Consider the following 14273-nt stretch of genomic DNA (forward strand, 5'->3'; position numbering starts at 1 on the left):
TCTCTCCCTCAATCTCTCTCCATCTCTCCCTTGTCACCTTCTCTCTCTTTCCACCTTTCTCTCTTTATGTATTTATTCTTCCCTCCCACTCTTTCCCCATCCACCTCCATCTCTCCCTCCCTCCCTCTATCCTTATCTCTCTCAAGTCCACTCTATTTTCCTTCCTCTCTATCCTTTTCTCTCCCACCTCCCTCTGTCTCTACCCCCATCTCTCTCTCTCTCGATCTCTTCAACATCTCTTCCCTTTAACCCTGTCACTATCTCCCAATATATCTCCTCTCTCTCCCCCCTTCTCTTCCCCCTCTATCTTTGCGTTTCCCTCTCTCTCCCTCTCTCTTTTCCTTTTGTGTCTCTCTCCCTCCTTATATCTCTCTTTTCTCTTCTCCTCTCTCTCTCACTTTCTCCCCATATCTCCCTTGTCACTCCCTCTCTTTCTCCACCTCTATCTCTCTATGTCTTTTTTCTTTCCTCTCTACCCCCGCCCCAACTCTATATCTCTCTCTCCTTCCATCTCTCCTCTCTCCCCATTTCTCTCCCACCTCCTTATGTCCCCCCCATATCTCTCTCACTCTCTCTACCCTCCAACTCTATCAATATTTCCCTCCCTCTCTCCTTCTCTCTCTCCTCATCTCTCTCACCTCCACCTTTATGTCTCCCCCTCTCTCTCTATGTTTTTTTTTATTACCTCCCTCTCTCCCTCCCCAACTCTCTCTCTCTCTCTCCCCAACCCCCCCCACCCCCCTCTCTCTCTCCTCACCCCCCCGCCCCCTCTCCCTCCCCAACGCCCCCCTCCATGTGATCGAGAATTTTCACTTTATGTAATCAACGATAAATGCATTGTCTAATATATTTTACATTTTGATTTTTTATTAGGAAGTGAGTTAAGGATTTTTGGGCATGTGGTATTAATAAGCCATGGTATTGGCCCATGGTATTTAGCAAAACATATTTACAAGCTAATAATATCCATGGTAAAGCGGGGGTGGATATCTATGGTTAATTAACTTGTTATATTGTAATTTTATTGTAAGTATTAATTTTTATGTGCTTATTAATTGAATTTTATTGATCACTATTAGTTTAGCATTGACCAATGCAAATTATTAAAAAATCATTTTCAACAATTTAATTACACTGTAACTTGAAGGTCTTATTGCAGCCTTTGCACAATATAATGCCATGTGGATAGTTGCATTTGTATGTTATGCAATAATTTATGGAAATGGTTGCAATATTCATGTATGATTTTTGGAAATTCATGTAGTGATTTTTTTTATTTTTAAGCTTTGTAGGAAAACCATCCAAAAATAAAATACTTGAAAATAGCTTATACTCAAGTAAATAACATATTTACTATCAATTAATTCCCACCATAATTACTTACGTAGGAGTCAAACTATAAATGTGTAGACTTACAAGTTGTTACTAGCCACCAAAATTTATGCAAGTTCTTATGCTTGAGCAAACAATTTGCTTATCCACTTCACATTTCAATTTATTATTTTATGCCAATGCAAGACTATAAGATGATTTGTATATCAAATATTATTAATTTAACATTGACCAATGTCACTTGCAATTATTTATACAATTTTTCGAAGAGCATAATTTCTAACTTGAGTTGAAGGGACTAAGCTACCCTACAAAACAAAATTACAATATAAAAAATTGAATTTTATTATCTTTATTACTTTTAAAATTTTGTTGTTAATTGAACCAATATTTAAATGTTCACACTCATTTACAGACACAACAATATCTCCCCCATACTGATAATTGAATCAACATATAAATGTTAAATGCTAAATTTTAAATTTATGTATGCCTACAAATCTACCCCTATAATGGGTTGTAGAACACCTTTGAGTGCAATAATCACTATCCATATTTTTTCAAGACGCTTGTAGACCCTTTTGAACCCTTGTGGTTATGTATTTTTTGTTAAATAGTTACGCTTTTGTTTCCATCATAAGGAATGCACATTTAGTTGTGTATATTCAAAATTTAAAATTGATTATATAAACAAATAAAATTATGGCTTTTTCCCTTAAAAAAAGCAAAATTAGCAAAGTTCAACATTGGCTATCCTCTTTGTTTTGTATGTAAAGTTTTAATGTAATTCATCTTTATGAAAGAAGAGCCAAGGCTATATGCTACGAAATTGATTTTTATTTTAGAAATGCTTTTTTTGTACTGTGTACAAATAACATGCTCTAGAAATACCGATATTATAGAAATATGGTTAGGATTCCCTGCCTTTTGTAGCTTTTGATTTTTATTTTAGAAATACTTTTTTTAACTCTGTACAAATAACATGTTCTAGAAATATCGTTATTATAAAAATATGTTTAGGCTTCCATGCCTTTCGTAGCTTTTGTTTAATATTTATCTTCCTAATATAGTCATCACTAGTTACAACATGAAACCTTTGTTACTAATTGTTAAATGTGTTCATATTTCATTGACTATTAAATAAAAAAGATTATTGCATGGACTATTGGTCTTATTATACTAATCAATTTTACTCATTGTGTACACACACATAAGTCGTCAGGGATAGTCCTTGTGCACATAGAATAGAGTACATCACTCATGGGTTCCAGGTTTCTAGATTTCTATTCTTTTAAAGGATTTTGTCACTTGACGAGAACAACATTGTTGGGTCACATAAAAGGTATGTTTGTACGCTTACATTACTTAATAAATCACTTTATTTTATATATATTTTTTCATTCTTGGAAAGGATTTGGAAGGAAAGATTGTGAAAGTTAGGTAAAAACAATCATTAGAAGATTGCATGTTTTTAGCATGAAAAGACTAACTTTTGCTTGTTTTTATGCATAGGAAATCAGAATTGAAAAATTATTGTTCAATTGATAGAATGAAGACGCTAAACTAGGAGAAGATCGTTCCTTGGCTGTGTGGGTTAGCGAAAGATAGGAGAGAGAGTGATAATTCGGCAAACAGAAATCCGATCGTTTAGCCATGAAATCCTGAGGATCTCTTGATCCTCAGGATTCACTTTCATCCATTAGCTTTCCATTATACCATATGATGTTGATGGGTGAAAAGGATTGGGGACGATTTGACTCTTACCTGTTATTGTATCTTTGTATTGAAAAAATCATATTTTGACGTTACAGTGATTTTGTACTTTTATTATTTCAATTAATCATGTTCTGAGCTTTATCAGCAGTAACTTCTGGAAGCTTTGGGCATGGTCACTAGAAGATTCGCTGCTCCTTTGTGTCATAATTATTTCCTTATTTTCTGCAAATCTTTATTACTGTTCTTTCACATAATCAAGTTATTCTTTATATTGCCTTTGAAATAGATCTTTAAACATTGTTGCTTTAATATTGTTCTTTTAACGAGTTGCGTAGATTAAGCTGAGTGTTAAAATTAATTCATGTTCTTTCCGATTCATGTTAAGGATTGAAGTAGTTACTTGTTGTCTATTGCTGTATTATTTCTTTCCATTGACTAGATCAGACAGTAGGCCATTAGATATGGTTTCTTTTAGTGCATATTCTTGAAATTCATTTTCTTTGAAAAACAGTTACGATTGGATCTAGATTTATGGTTTGAGTTGTTGATTAAACTTCGAGAATTAAGGATTTATTAATAGATTCTTGCAACGATTTAATGAAGTGTTAGAATCACTTAGTTACGTAACAACCTCTAACCTCTATTGCACAGATAGTGACAAAATACTTGAAATAAATAAACGAATCCCAAGTTGATAATGTAATGTAGGAATTAAGGTTGATTTAAATAGTCATCTTAGTGCACCAAAATTTTGGCGCCGTTTCTGGGGAGGTTGTCAAAGATAATAGTTAAATTGTGTCTCTAAAGGGAATTGGGTATTGAAAATGTGAGGTAAGAACCTGCGCACACAAGAAGAAAAAATCTTGCCCCTAGTGCTCACTCTCAAAAGATACACAGAGGTTGTATAGGAATGAATGACTAGGGTAAAAATGATACCAATATATTAGAAAACACTACCAAAAACCACCCAAGCATAGGGATCGACGACCCTTGGGAGAAAAACCTTCATAGAAGAAATCATTCGAAAAGTTGAATCTCAAGTGTCAGTAGAACCCCTGATAATATTTGGAAAGGTCTCTACTTCGACCCCTCAAGCAACATAATCACTAACTGCAGTTTACACCAAGATCCATAGCAAGACTGAAGGGTCGAAGAAAAGCTTCCAAAGTTAAAAGAACCAATACTTCAGTCCTTCACAAGAGGGACAATCTTGTAATTTGAGATAAGGAGAGGGAGAAACTAGTGGAGCTGCTAAGGCAAAGCCACAACTATCTGAATTAGGATTTCCTATGATTCCAGATCTAAGTAGTGCAGCAAAGCCCCTTCAAATCATGAGCACTCCACTCACCTAGATAACACCCTGACCAGGAAATACCTCAATGATATTGGCACATCTTCGACCAAATGGAAAATCAAACACCTCAAGGTTAGACCTCAACGTTGTAATATCCCATCGTTAACCCAGTAGCCAACGCCCCGATGAATGTTATTCCTTTGCAAAATATCCCAACCTTTCATGGGATGACCTCAGAGGGTCTGGATGATTTCTTATTTGAGTTTGATGTCCTATGTAGAGGTTATGATTACACCACCAATCCTCAAAAATTGAATTCGTTCCCTTCTACCTTAAAAGGAGCATCTTTGTGATGCTTTATGGGTTTAGGTGGATGCACCATTAACTCCTGGGATGACATGAAAACTTATTTTCTCATTAAATATTAGGACTACTATAGGATTATGGAATTAAAAGATGAAATCTTTAAAATGTCTGCGAAGGATAATGAAACACTAGAGGAATATGTCAAACATTTTTCAGTACAATTGCAAAGATGCCCTCATTCCACATTACCAAAATCAGTCCTGAAATCTATTTTAACAAAAGGGATGAAAGAATAATGGGTAGAAACTTTAAATCTGATGGGGAAAGGTGACATTTCTCAAGAAGACTATGAAGAAATTGTTCGATTGTGTATCGGGTGTTTGTGAGGTAGCACACACACTAGGTTAGGAAGCTGAGACTCCATGACTAGAGGAAGCAAATATCCCAACAGAGGCGTGACCAGAAAAGAGATCGGCAACCTCCTAGAAGACTTTAAGACAGATATCTTGGGCATGATGACTACACAGTTAGATGTCTTACATGCCAAACAGAGATAAGATGAGGCAGAACAAACTCTAGCCATATTCTATCCACGATGCTGAAAGAAGCAAAATCAAAGGGAGTGTCCTTTCGACATGATCCAGACATGCTCTATATGCACCTAGGACCATGCACATATCATTTTCCATCACTTCGGAGGTTAAAAGTAGTATTAAAAGAAGTTGAAGAAGGAACAGATCTGGCATACTTAATGGCACAACATCGACAATGGCAAGCACGACTCTCTGGTATGCAGCAAGACCCATCCTTAATCTTTCCTACACAATATCATTAACAGCAAAGTCCTGGAACATCATGGCAAGGTCAACCGCCTTTCTCTTCTTGGTAATCCCAACAGTACTTTATGTCACCCTGGCCAAACCAACCCTTCCTAGGAGCTGGCTGGCCAAATCCACAATGCTTTGCCCCTTTCTGGAAAAGTTCAGCTAGTAATCCTTACCCTTCACAGTGGGTTGCTTCCACCTCACAGAACCCAAATTGGCCTAAAAAATGGTAGCACCCTATGGGGATGAAGCAATTTACCCATGGGAGCGGGTTCTCAACCTCAACCCACATTTCCTAGTCCATTTCAGAACCCTCAACCTTCAGTACACCCCCAACTGCCAACTCAACCAAATCTGAATCCTAATAACAATAGACCAATCCAATATGTACAAATTCTTGAGAGTTCGGATAATGAGACAGAACTAGTAGAATGTAATGAGATTCGGATGAGGTCAGGGCGCATTATTTCCACAGAGTAAAATAAAGAAATTGAAAACAAAAAACAACCTGAAATAAATCCTTCGACTGTGATTGCTATGGAAATAAAACAGGGAGAAGACACAGTCGAGCAACAGAATTCAGATAAAATTATAATTTCTTCTCCCCCATTCCCCGAAAGACTAGCAATAGCTAAACCTACTGTCTATCTTGATTTTGATATATTAGGGGAATTAAAAAAATTGTCTATAAATATTATGGTCCTCTAGGCCATACAAGACATCCCGATCTATGAAAAAACATTTAAGGAATTATGTGGGAAAAATCCTGGGAGGAAATTGAAAAATCCACCATTAGTGCACGTGGTAGGAACTTTAGCTGACCTACTTGTGGGTAAATAAGAGATTATTAAATATGAATACCAAAGGAATCATATAGTAACCGTTCAAATACAAGGTTGAACCTTTCCAAACACATTAGTAGATCTTGGAGTAACCATTAATATTCTGACTACTGAAACCTACAGGGTTTTCGGCATTACAACTTTAGAACCCACCTTAACCCTATTAGAACTTGCCAATAGATCAATAGTCAGACCTAAAGGGACCTTACAGGATGTAACGATTTATGTTGATTACTAGGAATATCCTATGGATTTCCTAGTCATTAAACCGAGGAGTAGGCTAGATGGACATCCTTTGATATTGAGTTGACCTTGGTTAGAAATGGTAGATGCCTATATAGAATGTCGTGCAGGGAGCATGACTATTACACAAGTGTTGTGAAGAATCTTGTTTTCTTTCCTCCTGCTAAACCAAGTATACCTATTGTAAATTCTCATTTGCACCCACCTAGATACTTGGAAGAAAACATCTTCTCTCCTCTCACACTGGAAGAAGCTCTTGAATTTAAGAATCAGACAGAGGATGATGTGATTAACAATTTCATTAATAGGCCAGTTTTCATGAATAATCTGACATGTCAAGTATTAAAATCCATTCTTGATAATGAGGCACAGGGATATCTCTCCAACGACGCAGATGATCCACCTATACCCATGACCATTGTTTATAACAGCAGGCCGAATGAGATTGAACAAGGTAAAACACTTAACATTAATGATAACCTAGATAACCACCAACAGCAAATGCTTATTCAAGTACTTCAAAAATATAAGAAAGATTTTGCCTGGGAATACTCAGACATGAAAGGTATAGAACCCCAGTTGTGTACCCATCATATCTACATCGCTAAGGATGCTCACACCATCCGACAACTCTAGAGAAGGTTGAATCCTCACCTCAGGGATATTGTGAAAGAGGAACTGCAAAAGTTGTTGGATGTAAATTTTATTTATCCTATTTTGGATATTCAGTGGGTCTCCCCATTGGTATTCGTTCCCAAGAAAAATGGGAAATGGTGAAGCTACATGCACTACAGGGAACTGAATAAAGCCACCCAGAAGGACCATTTTCCTCTTCCGTTCATTGATAAAGCTCTCGACACCTTAGTAGGGAAATAATTATTTTCCTTTCTTGATGCCTTCAGTGGATATAATCAGATCGAGATCGCCCCTAAAGACTAGGAAAAAAACATATTTACCTGCCTGTGGGGTACGTTTGCATAAAAAGTTCTACCCTTTGGTTTATGCAATGCCCCATCCACATTTCAGAGGGCGATATTGAGCATTTTTTCTGATATGATCAACGAAGGGCTTGAAATTTACACGGATGATTTTAAACCCTATGCGAATGATTTTGAGCAGGGCTTGCGAAATCTAGAAAAGGTGCTCGAACAATGCACTGCCACCAGGTTATGCTTGAGCAATTTAAAATCTCATATGACGATGACTGAAGGTGCGGTTTTGGGACACTACATATCTACGGTAGGAATACAAGTAGATCCAGTGAAAATAGAGGTAATTCTTGCACTACCTACACCCAGCACCCAAACCAAGGTACATAGTTTCATTGGATACGCGGGGTATTACCACATATTTATTGAAAAAAACTTCAAAAATTACCGCATCTTTGTATGTCTTAACTGGTAATGTTGAATTTAATTGTTATGACAAATGTAATGTTGCCTTTGCAGATCTAAAGAAGATGATTTCAACTGCACCAATATTATGAGGCCCAAATTGGGAGCTACCTTTCCACATTTCCACAGATGCACCAGACACAATAATAGGCATTGTTCTCAGACAAGAGGAAGTCAAAAATCCCTATGTTATTTATTATATCAGCAAAAATCTCACTTCTATTGAACTCAATTACACAGTCACAGAAAATTAATTTTTAGTCATTGTTTATGCCATAAACAATTTTAGACATTATATAACAGTCTATTCAGTCCTTCTGTATACTGATCATTCTAATATTATATATTTAGCCAATAAACCTATTACTAATGGGTGGGTGACTCGTTGGCTGTTACTTTTGCAAGAGTTTGATATTACTATTAAGGACCGACCACGGAAGGAAAATCCAGTTACAGATTTATTGTCTTAGGTACCTAAAACAAATGATCCGTTAGCATTGGATGACCAGTTTATAGACGAACATTTGTTTGTCATGGTAGTAAAGGCACCTTGGTACGCAAACATGGAAAACTATCTAGCAGTAGAGAAACTACCAAGGCACCTGGCAGCTAAAGAAAGGAAGTTGATTGTCCAACGTAGTGCCCGATTTTCTTGGATCGATGGATATCTCTTCCACACATGTTCTGATATGCAGATCTATGAAATTCTGAAAGACTGCCACGACGAGCCTTGTGGCAAAAATTTTGCATATTGTAGGGCTGAACATAAAATACTTCGGATGGGATATTACTAGCCCACTATTTAAAGATGCAAAAAAACATGTCTAGGTCTATGATATCTATCAGAGGATGGGTCGTCCTGGTCAAGCTAATGAGATGCCATTGCAGCCGCAAGTGGTAATGGAGACTTTCGAATGATGGGCATTGGATTTTTTTGGCCCATTTAATCTTCCATCATGCCAAAAGTACTACATACTGGTTGCTACAGATTATGTAACAAAGTGGGTAGAAGTAGTAGCTTTACCAAGGGCTACGGAAGAAACTAAAATTAATTTTATTTTTGAGTTATTTGTGCAATATTTTTTACCCAGGGAATGATAACAGATGGGGGGGCACAGTTTATAGGACATAAGCTTACAACCACTCTACGAAACCATCAAATTACACATAGAATCACTTCTCTATATCACCAACAGGTGAAGAGGCAGGTTGAAAGCACCAACAAGGTCCTTGAGGCGATCTTAACTAAAACGGTTTCAACACACGAGTGGGACTAGGTTGCTAAACTACCAAAGGCCTTGTAAGCCTATCACACAACTTGGATAAACACTACTGGTTATTCCCCATACCAACTTGTGTTTGGTAAGGAACCTATTTTTGCTATTGAATTTGAAATAAAGACTCTTAGAACAACCCAAGAAGTGGCACTGGATCTGACGGAGGCCCAAACGAAACAACTTCGGCAATTAAATGAATCGGATGAAGCACAATTACTTTCTCTACAATGTACAACTATTATTCAACAACAAAGGGCTAAGTAGCACGACAGCCTTCTTAACAAGAAAATGTTTCAGAAAGGAGAGTGGGTGCTCCTCTATGATTCCAGGTTTCAAGACTCTCCAGGAAAACTTTAGACAAGGTGGTTTGGTCCCTACGAGATTCATGAAGTACACAACAATGGCACTATAAATCTGATTACCATTGATCGGTTTGGCTCTCCTTTTTGGGTGAACAGACACCAATTGCGACTTTTATCACATACTACTCACCAAAGAGTCTTTTTTCCAACAGGTACGCAGCGATCCCGCTATGTAAATTTTAGCTGTAGGGGGTGATGACCCGACAGCCTTACTTTCATGAAAATTATTCCTTTTCAATTGTAAATAATGTATATATTTTTTGCAAACATAGATTATTGATTTGTCCATCTTCTATTTTTTACTTGCATGATTGAATAGAGTAAACATTGTTGTATGAATGAGTTGAATTTTTTTAGAAATATGTGTTGTTTATAGTTACTATTCCTTTTGGACGAACAACTGTTGTTCCATTTTTCGGACAACTGTTGTTCTTTTCTGAAAGAACAACTGCTTTTTCCTTTTTACCAACTTTCATACATATGGTTGTTGTTCTGTTGCCATTCCACCAAGCGGGAAAGTGTTGTTCCATAAAACGGACAACTATTGTTCTTTCCAGCATCTAGTTGTTGTTCTGTTCCTGATTGAACAATTGTTGTTCCATTCCTGACAGAACTTGTGTTAATCTGTTCTTGATAGAACATTTACTGTTCCATTCCTGATTGAACATTTGTTGTTCTGTTCCCGACAAAGCATTTGTTGTTCAATTCCTGACAAAACATTTGTTGTTCTTTTCTGATAGACTAATTGTTATTCTACCTATACAGTCATCTATTTGGCTAGAAATTTGCATCGAAATCTCTTTTAAAAAAATTCATACTAATTACATTATGATTTCTTTTAACCATTTTCTGATTACCTTTATTTTAAACCTAACATGGTTCATCTATTGAATGAATTGTTGTATGTATTTCCTTTGGATATATTCTTAATTTGATTCATCACCAATATCAACAGCTTGTTGGTTCTCTCTTTTACACTTTCAAATGGAAAGCTCCTTTTGGAACACTACAAGGAAAGCAAGGATATCTTTTGTAGGCATCCTTTTACTTCTTACACCATCCTTGACTCTTGAGGAGTTAGTGAGTCTCCCTCAACTTATAAAGTAAAAAGTAGAAATAAGATAAATCTTTCTCAAAGAGGATGGGAGGTCTCATCACGAGCCAGCCTACCATGATCATAAGGACTTAACACGAGTGACATTCCCATTATGGCTACCACACCAGGGTAATGGCCTTTAAGACATTATATATGTCTAAGGACAGGATGTCTCATCACGAGCCAACCTGTTCACTTTGTTCTACCCTGGTGAATGGCATTGTGGTTATCTGGTTACCATGCCAGCACAATGGTCTCTTTGCAGAAATATGTAAATAATAATAATAAAAAGTCATAAGTTGAGGATACTAGCTCATTTTTGGGTTTAAGTGGCAACCCTATCGAGGCTATAGACACCTGCTGGCAGCAGTGGCTCTGCCCATGGTATTGGAGTAGTATTCTATATTGCCAATTCTTTAGTATGCTAATACTTCCTATTTAATTAATCCAAAAGGAGAAACCACCATCGAATAATGTTTATACTTCTAAAAATCAGCATAACTGTTGAAAATCCATTGAATGAATCACTTCAGCACCATCCAATAAGTTGACGCCACCAGTCACTATTCTTTTCATGCCATGTCACATTTTGCTTTATCAATCAAAAAAGGTAAGATTAATGTTGATAATGAATATTTACATGCTTTATTCTTTTTTCGATGATCTCTAACTGCTTGTACAACTGTTAATTACTTCTCTTTACTCCACCTATCAGACTCCCTCACCAACTTCATGCCATATTAACGTTTTCATGCGTACTTCTCATTTTCCCGTACTCTGAGGATGAGGATGCCCTTTTCTTATTGGAGGGGGAAGGTTATGCGCTATAATAATTTGACAAGATATAATTATCCAACTCTGTCATGACTAGCTGATTGGACCCATTAATTAGTATTTCATTTATAAAAATATTTATCCAAATGATCTATCATTATTACCGCATTTATGTAAAAAAATTTCTCTGATCGAAACTCTTGCATGCGACGTATTCGTTGTTGTTCAACACTAAAACCATAGAAGTAATGTTATTGCTTGCAAAGTAGTTAAATTGTTACAGGAGCACCACAAGCATGGGAGGCAACACCATTCACAACGAGCCCACACTATTGCAATTAATAGAACAGGCTCGAGAAATTCTCGAACACACCAGATGGATACAGTACTTGGTTAGGTTGCAGGGATTTCATAGTGATGTTGCAATGGAATTTTTGCAAAACTTACAGAATTGACACACAACTATAAAATGAAGAGCCATAGCAGCCTCCCAAGTGGTCATAGCCAAAGTCTCAGGACTTTCGGCATAAGGCATAAAGTGGACTGAGAAGCATGTATAATTGTGTGAAGCTATGGAAGTATTCAAGGTGCCGGGTGAAGAACTAATATGCAAAGGCAAGGGAATTTAGCCTGCATCTTTCAAGGATCCATGGCGAGAATTAGCAATAATTTTTGAGAAATATATCACTTGCGATGGCCAACAGGATGTGGTAAGATCTAGACATCTTAAGCTGTTAGCAATACTTAGGCAGAAGATTGTAGTTAATTTTCCATTCTTTTTAAATTCTTTACTGCATGATGTTGCTAGTCGAGTCAGGAAAGCTAAGAACCCGTAGGCTACAATTAGCCATCATGGTCTAATTAAGCTCATTGTCACTCGAGAACTAACCCAGCAACAATTAACCTAGGATAATTTTGTAAACCTTGTTGTATCCTCATTAGAAGAAAACCCAAGAAATGCGCAGGCAAGTGCAGTTGTTGACCAAATTATAGAGAATGTTGATGAACCAGATAATGAACGACAAAATTTAGAGGCAACAGTCTCAGGGAGGGCATGAAAAAGGAAAACCTATGCTTTAGCTTCTGACCCTGCAAAACGAAGACGTTCTAAGAGGATAAGTTCACAACATAACATTATAGAATTGACAGAGGAAGCAGGACCATCTCATACACCCCCTGCAAGTCCAAAAAATGTTTTTCCACAAGGTGATGAAGAAGAGGTGGCCCGAGTTTTGGAAAACTTGGGGACGCTCTTCGAAGAGGAAACTTAATATGGACTTTTACAGGATTAGGACAACACCCTTAGCTAGTCTACCTCTGCCAATAGTTCTGGTCACACAGAAATTTTACCATCCTCTAGAAATATGGAGGAAATTCAATCTGGACACCTACGGGATCAGGACTGCATCCTTATCTAGTCTTCCTCTGCCAATAGCTCTGGTCATACAAAATTTTTACATCCCTCTAGAGATATGGAGGAGTCACAGGAACAAGAGGGACAAATCTCCTCTATAAATAGAAGCCCTAAGCCAGAAACTCGAGTAGAAAGAAACTCTGAGCCAGAAACTCAGTCGGGAGATACTGTTTTATTAGAACACGATCCTAGTAACGATATAACCCCTCTTGCGCCTGAAAAAAATACGGTTATTTCTTCTCCAATCAAGCACCTCACTAAGCAGGAAGGGAAATCATATAGTGCAAGGATGAATCTATTGAGCAAGGTTAATAAGAAATTGAAGAGAAATATCAACCGTTGAGAAAGGGGTTGAAAGAAGCAAGCAAGGCCCGTAGGAATAAATTAGAATTGAAAACTATTGGTACTCAAAGTGAAAACCTCCTTCAGACCACTAGAACACAAATAGAAGATATCCCTGTAAATTCAATTGGAATTCAAACTAAAATGCATCATACTGAAATTGGCGAGACCCAGACTGAAGACATCTGCACCTGTTCGATGGAGACTCAAAAAAAAAAATTTCTCTTTCTGTGGATTTGCTGGATGTTGTAGTTTAGGTAGATTTTCCAAAAAACTCTCAAATAGTCAATACAACAAAAACATATGTTCAGACCAAATCAGTGGTAACCTATGATAATGCTTCCCAGACTGAGGACACACCCCTATATACTCCTTTGGTAAGGGATGCCACCATCTGAAAGTTGTAGAAAGAACTACCAAAATTACAACATACTCTAGCATAGTATCAAAGAGAAGTCATATCCCTGTAGACTCATAAGGATTTATTGAAGAAGTTTGATGAGTTGACTGCAATAGAGGATGAGACTTATGCTAGTCTCAGAGATGAGTAGAAAAAATTAAAATAAGTGGAGAGTCAGCTTCAGAAAGCTATGGAGCAAATTAAAATTGTCTACTCCATTTATTCAGATGCTTTGTCTTGTAGGTCACCTACTACCAATTATGCATTGTTTTTGCTTGAGAGGTATTTTTTGTTAAATTTTAAGGCTATCAGGGCTAGTAAACCATTCAAATTTAAATCAACCCCAAATTTTATTCAATGCTACAAGGAGAAGAATGAAAATCTGAGGCGTCTCCTCTGTGAATTATACTTACACAACATTTTCCTAGAAGACGAAAGGGATGCTAACCCTAACCCCTTCATCGTAGATGTTCAATTTCAAGCCTGTTAGAGCCTAGATTTGTCTCAGGCTGAAAAGACAAGGTTCTAGGTCCACATCAAACCACGCTTAGCCTCATAGCTAGCCCTATGAGGACAGGAGAGGGCTCTCTCCGGGTCAATCTCGGCCAAAGGTAATCAATGAGGCTCGAGATGACTAAATTTGCAACTGATCTTAGG

The sequence above is a fragment of the Pinus tabuliformis genome, chromosome 6, assembly GCF_031772625.1.
Source record: "Pinus tabuliformis cultivar Carrire ecotype Pingquan chromosome 6, CPIR1, whole genome shotgun sequence".
Classification (NCBI taxonomy): Eukaryota; Viridiplantae; Streptophyta; class Pinopsida; order Pinales; family Pinaceae; genus Pinus; species Pinus tabuliformis.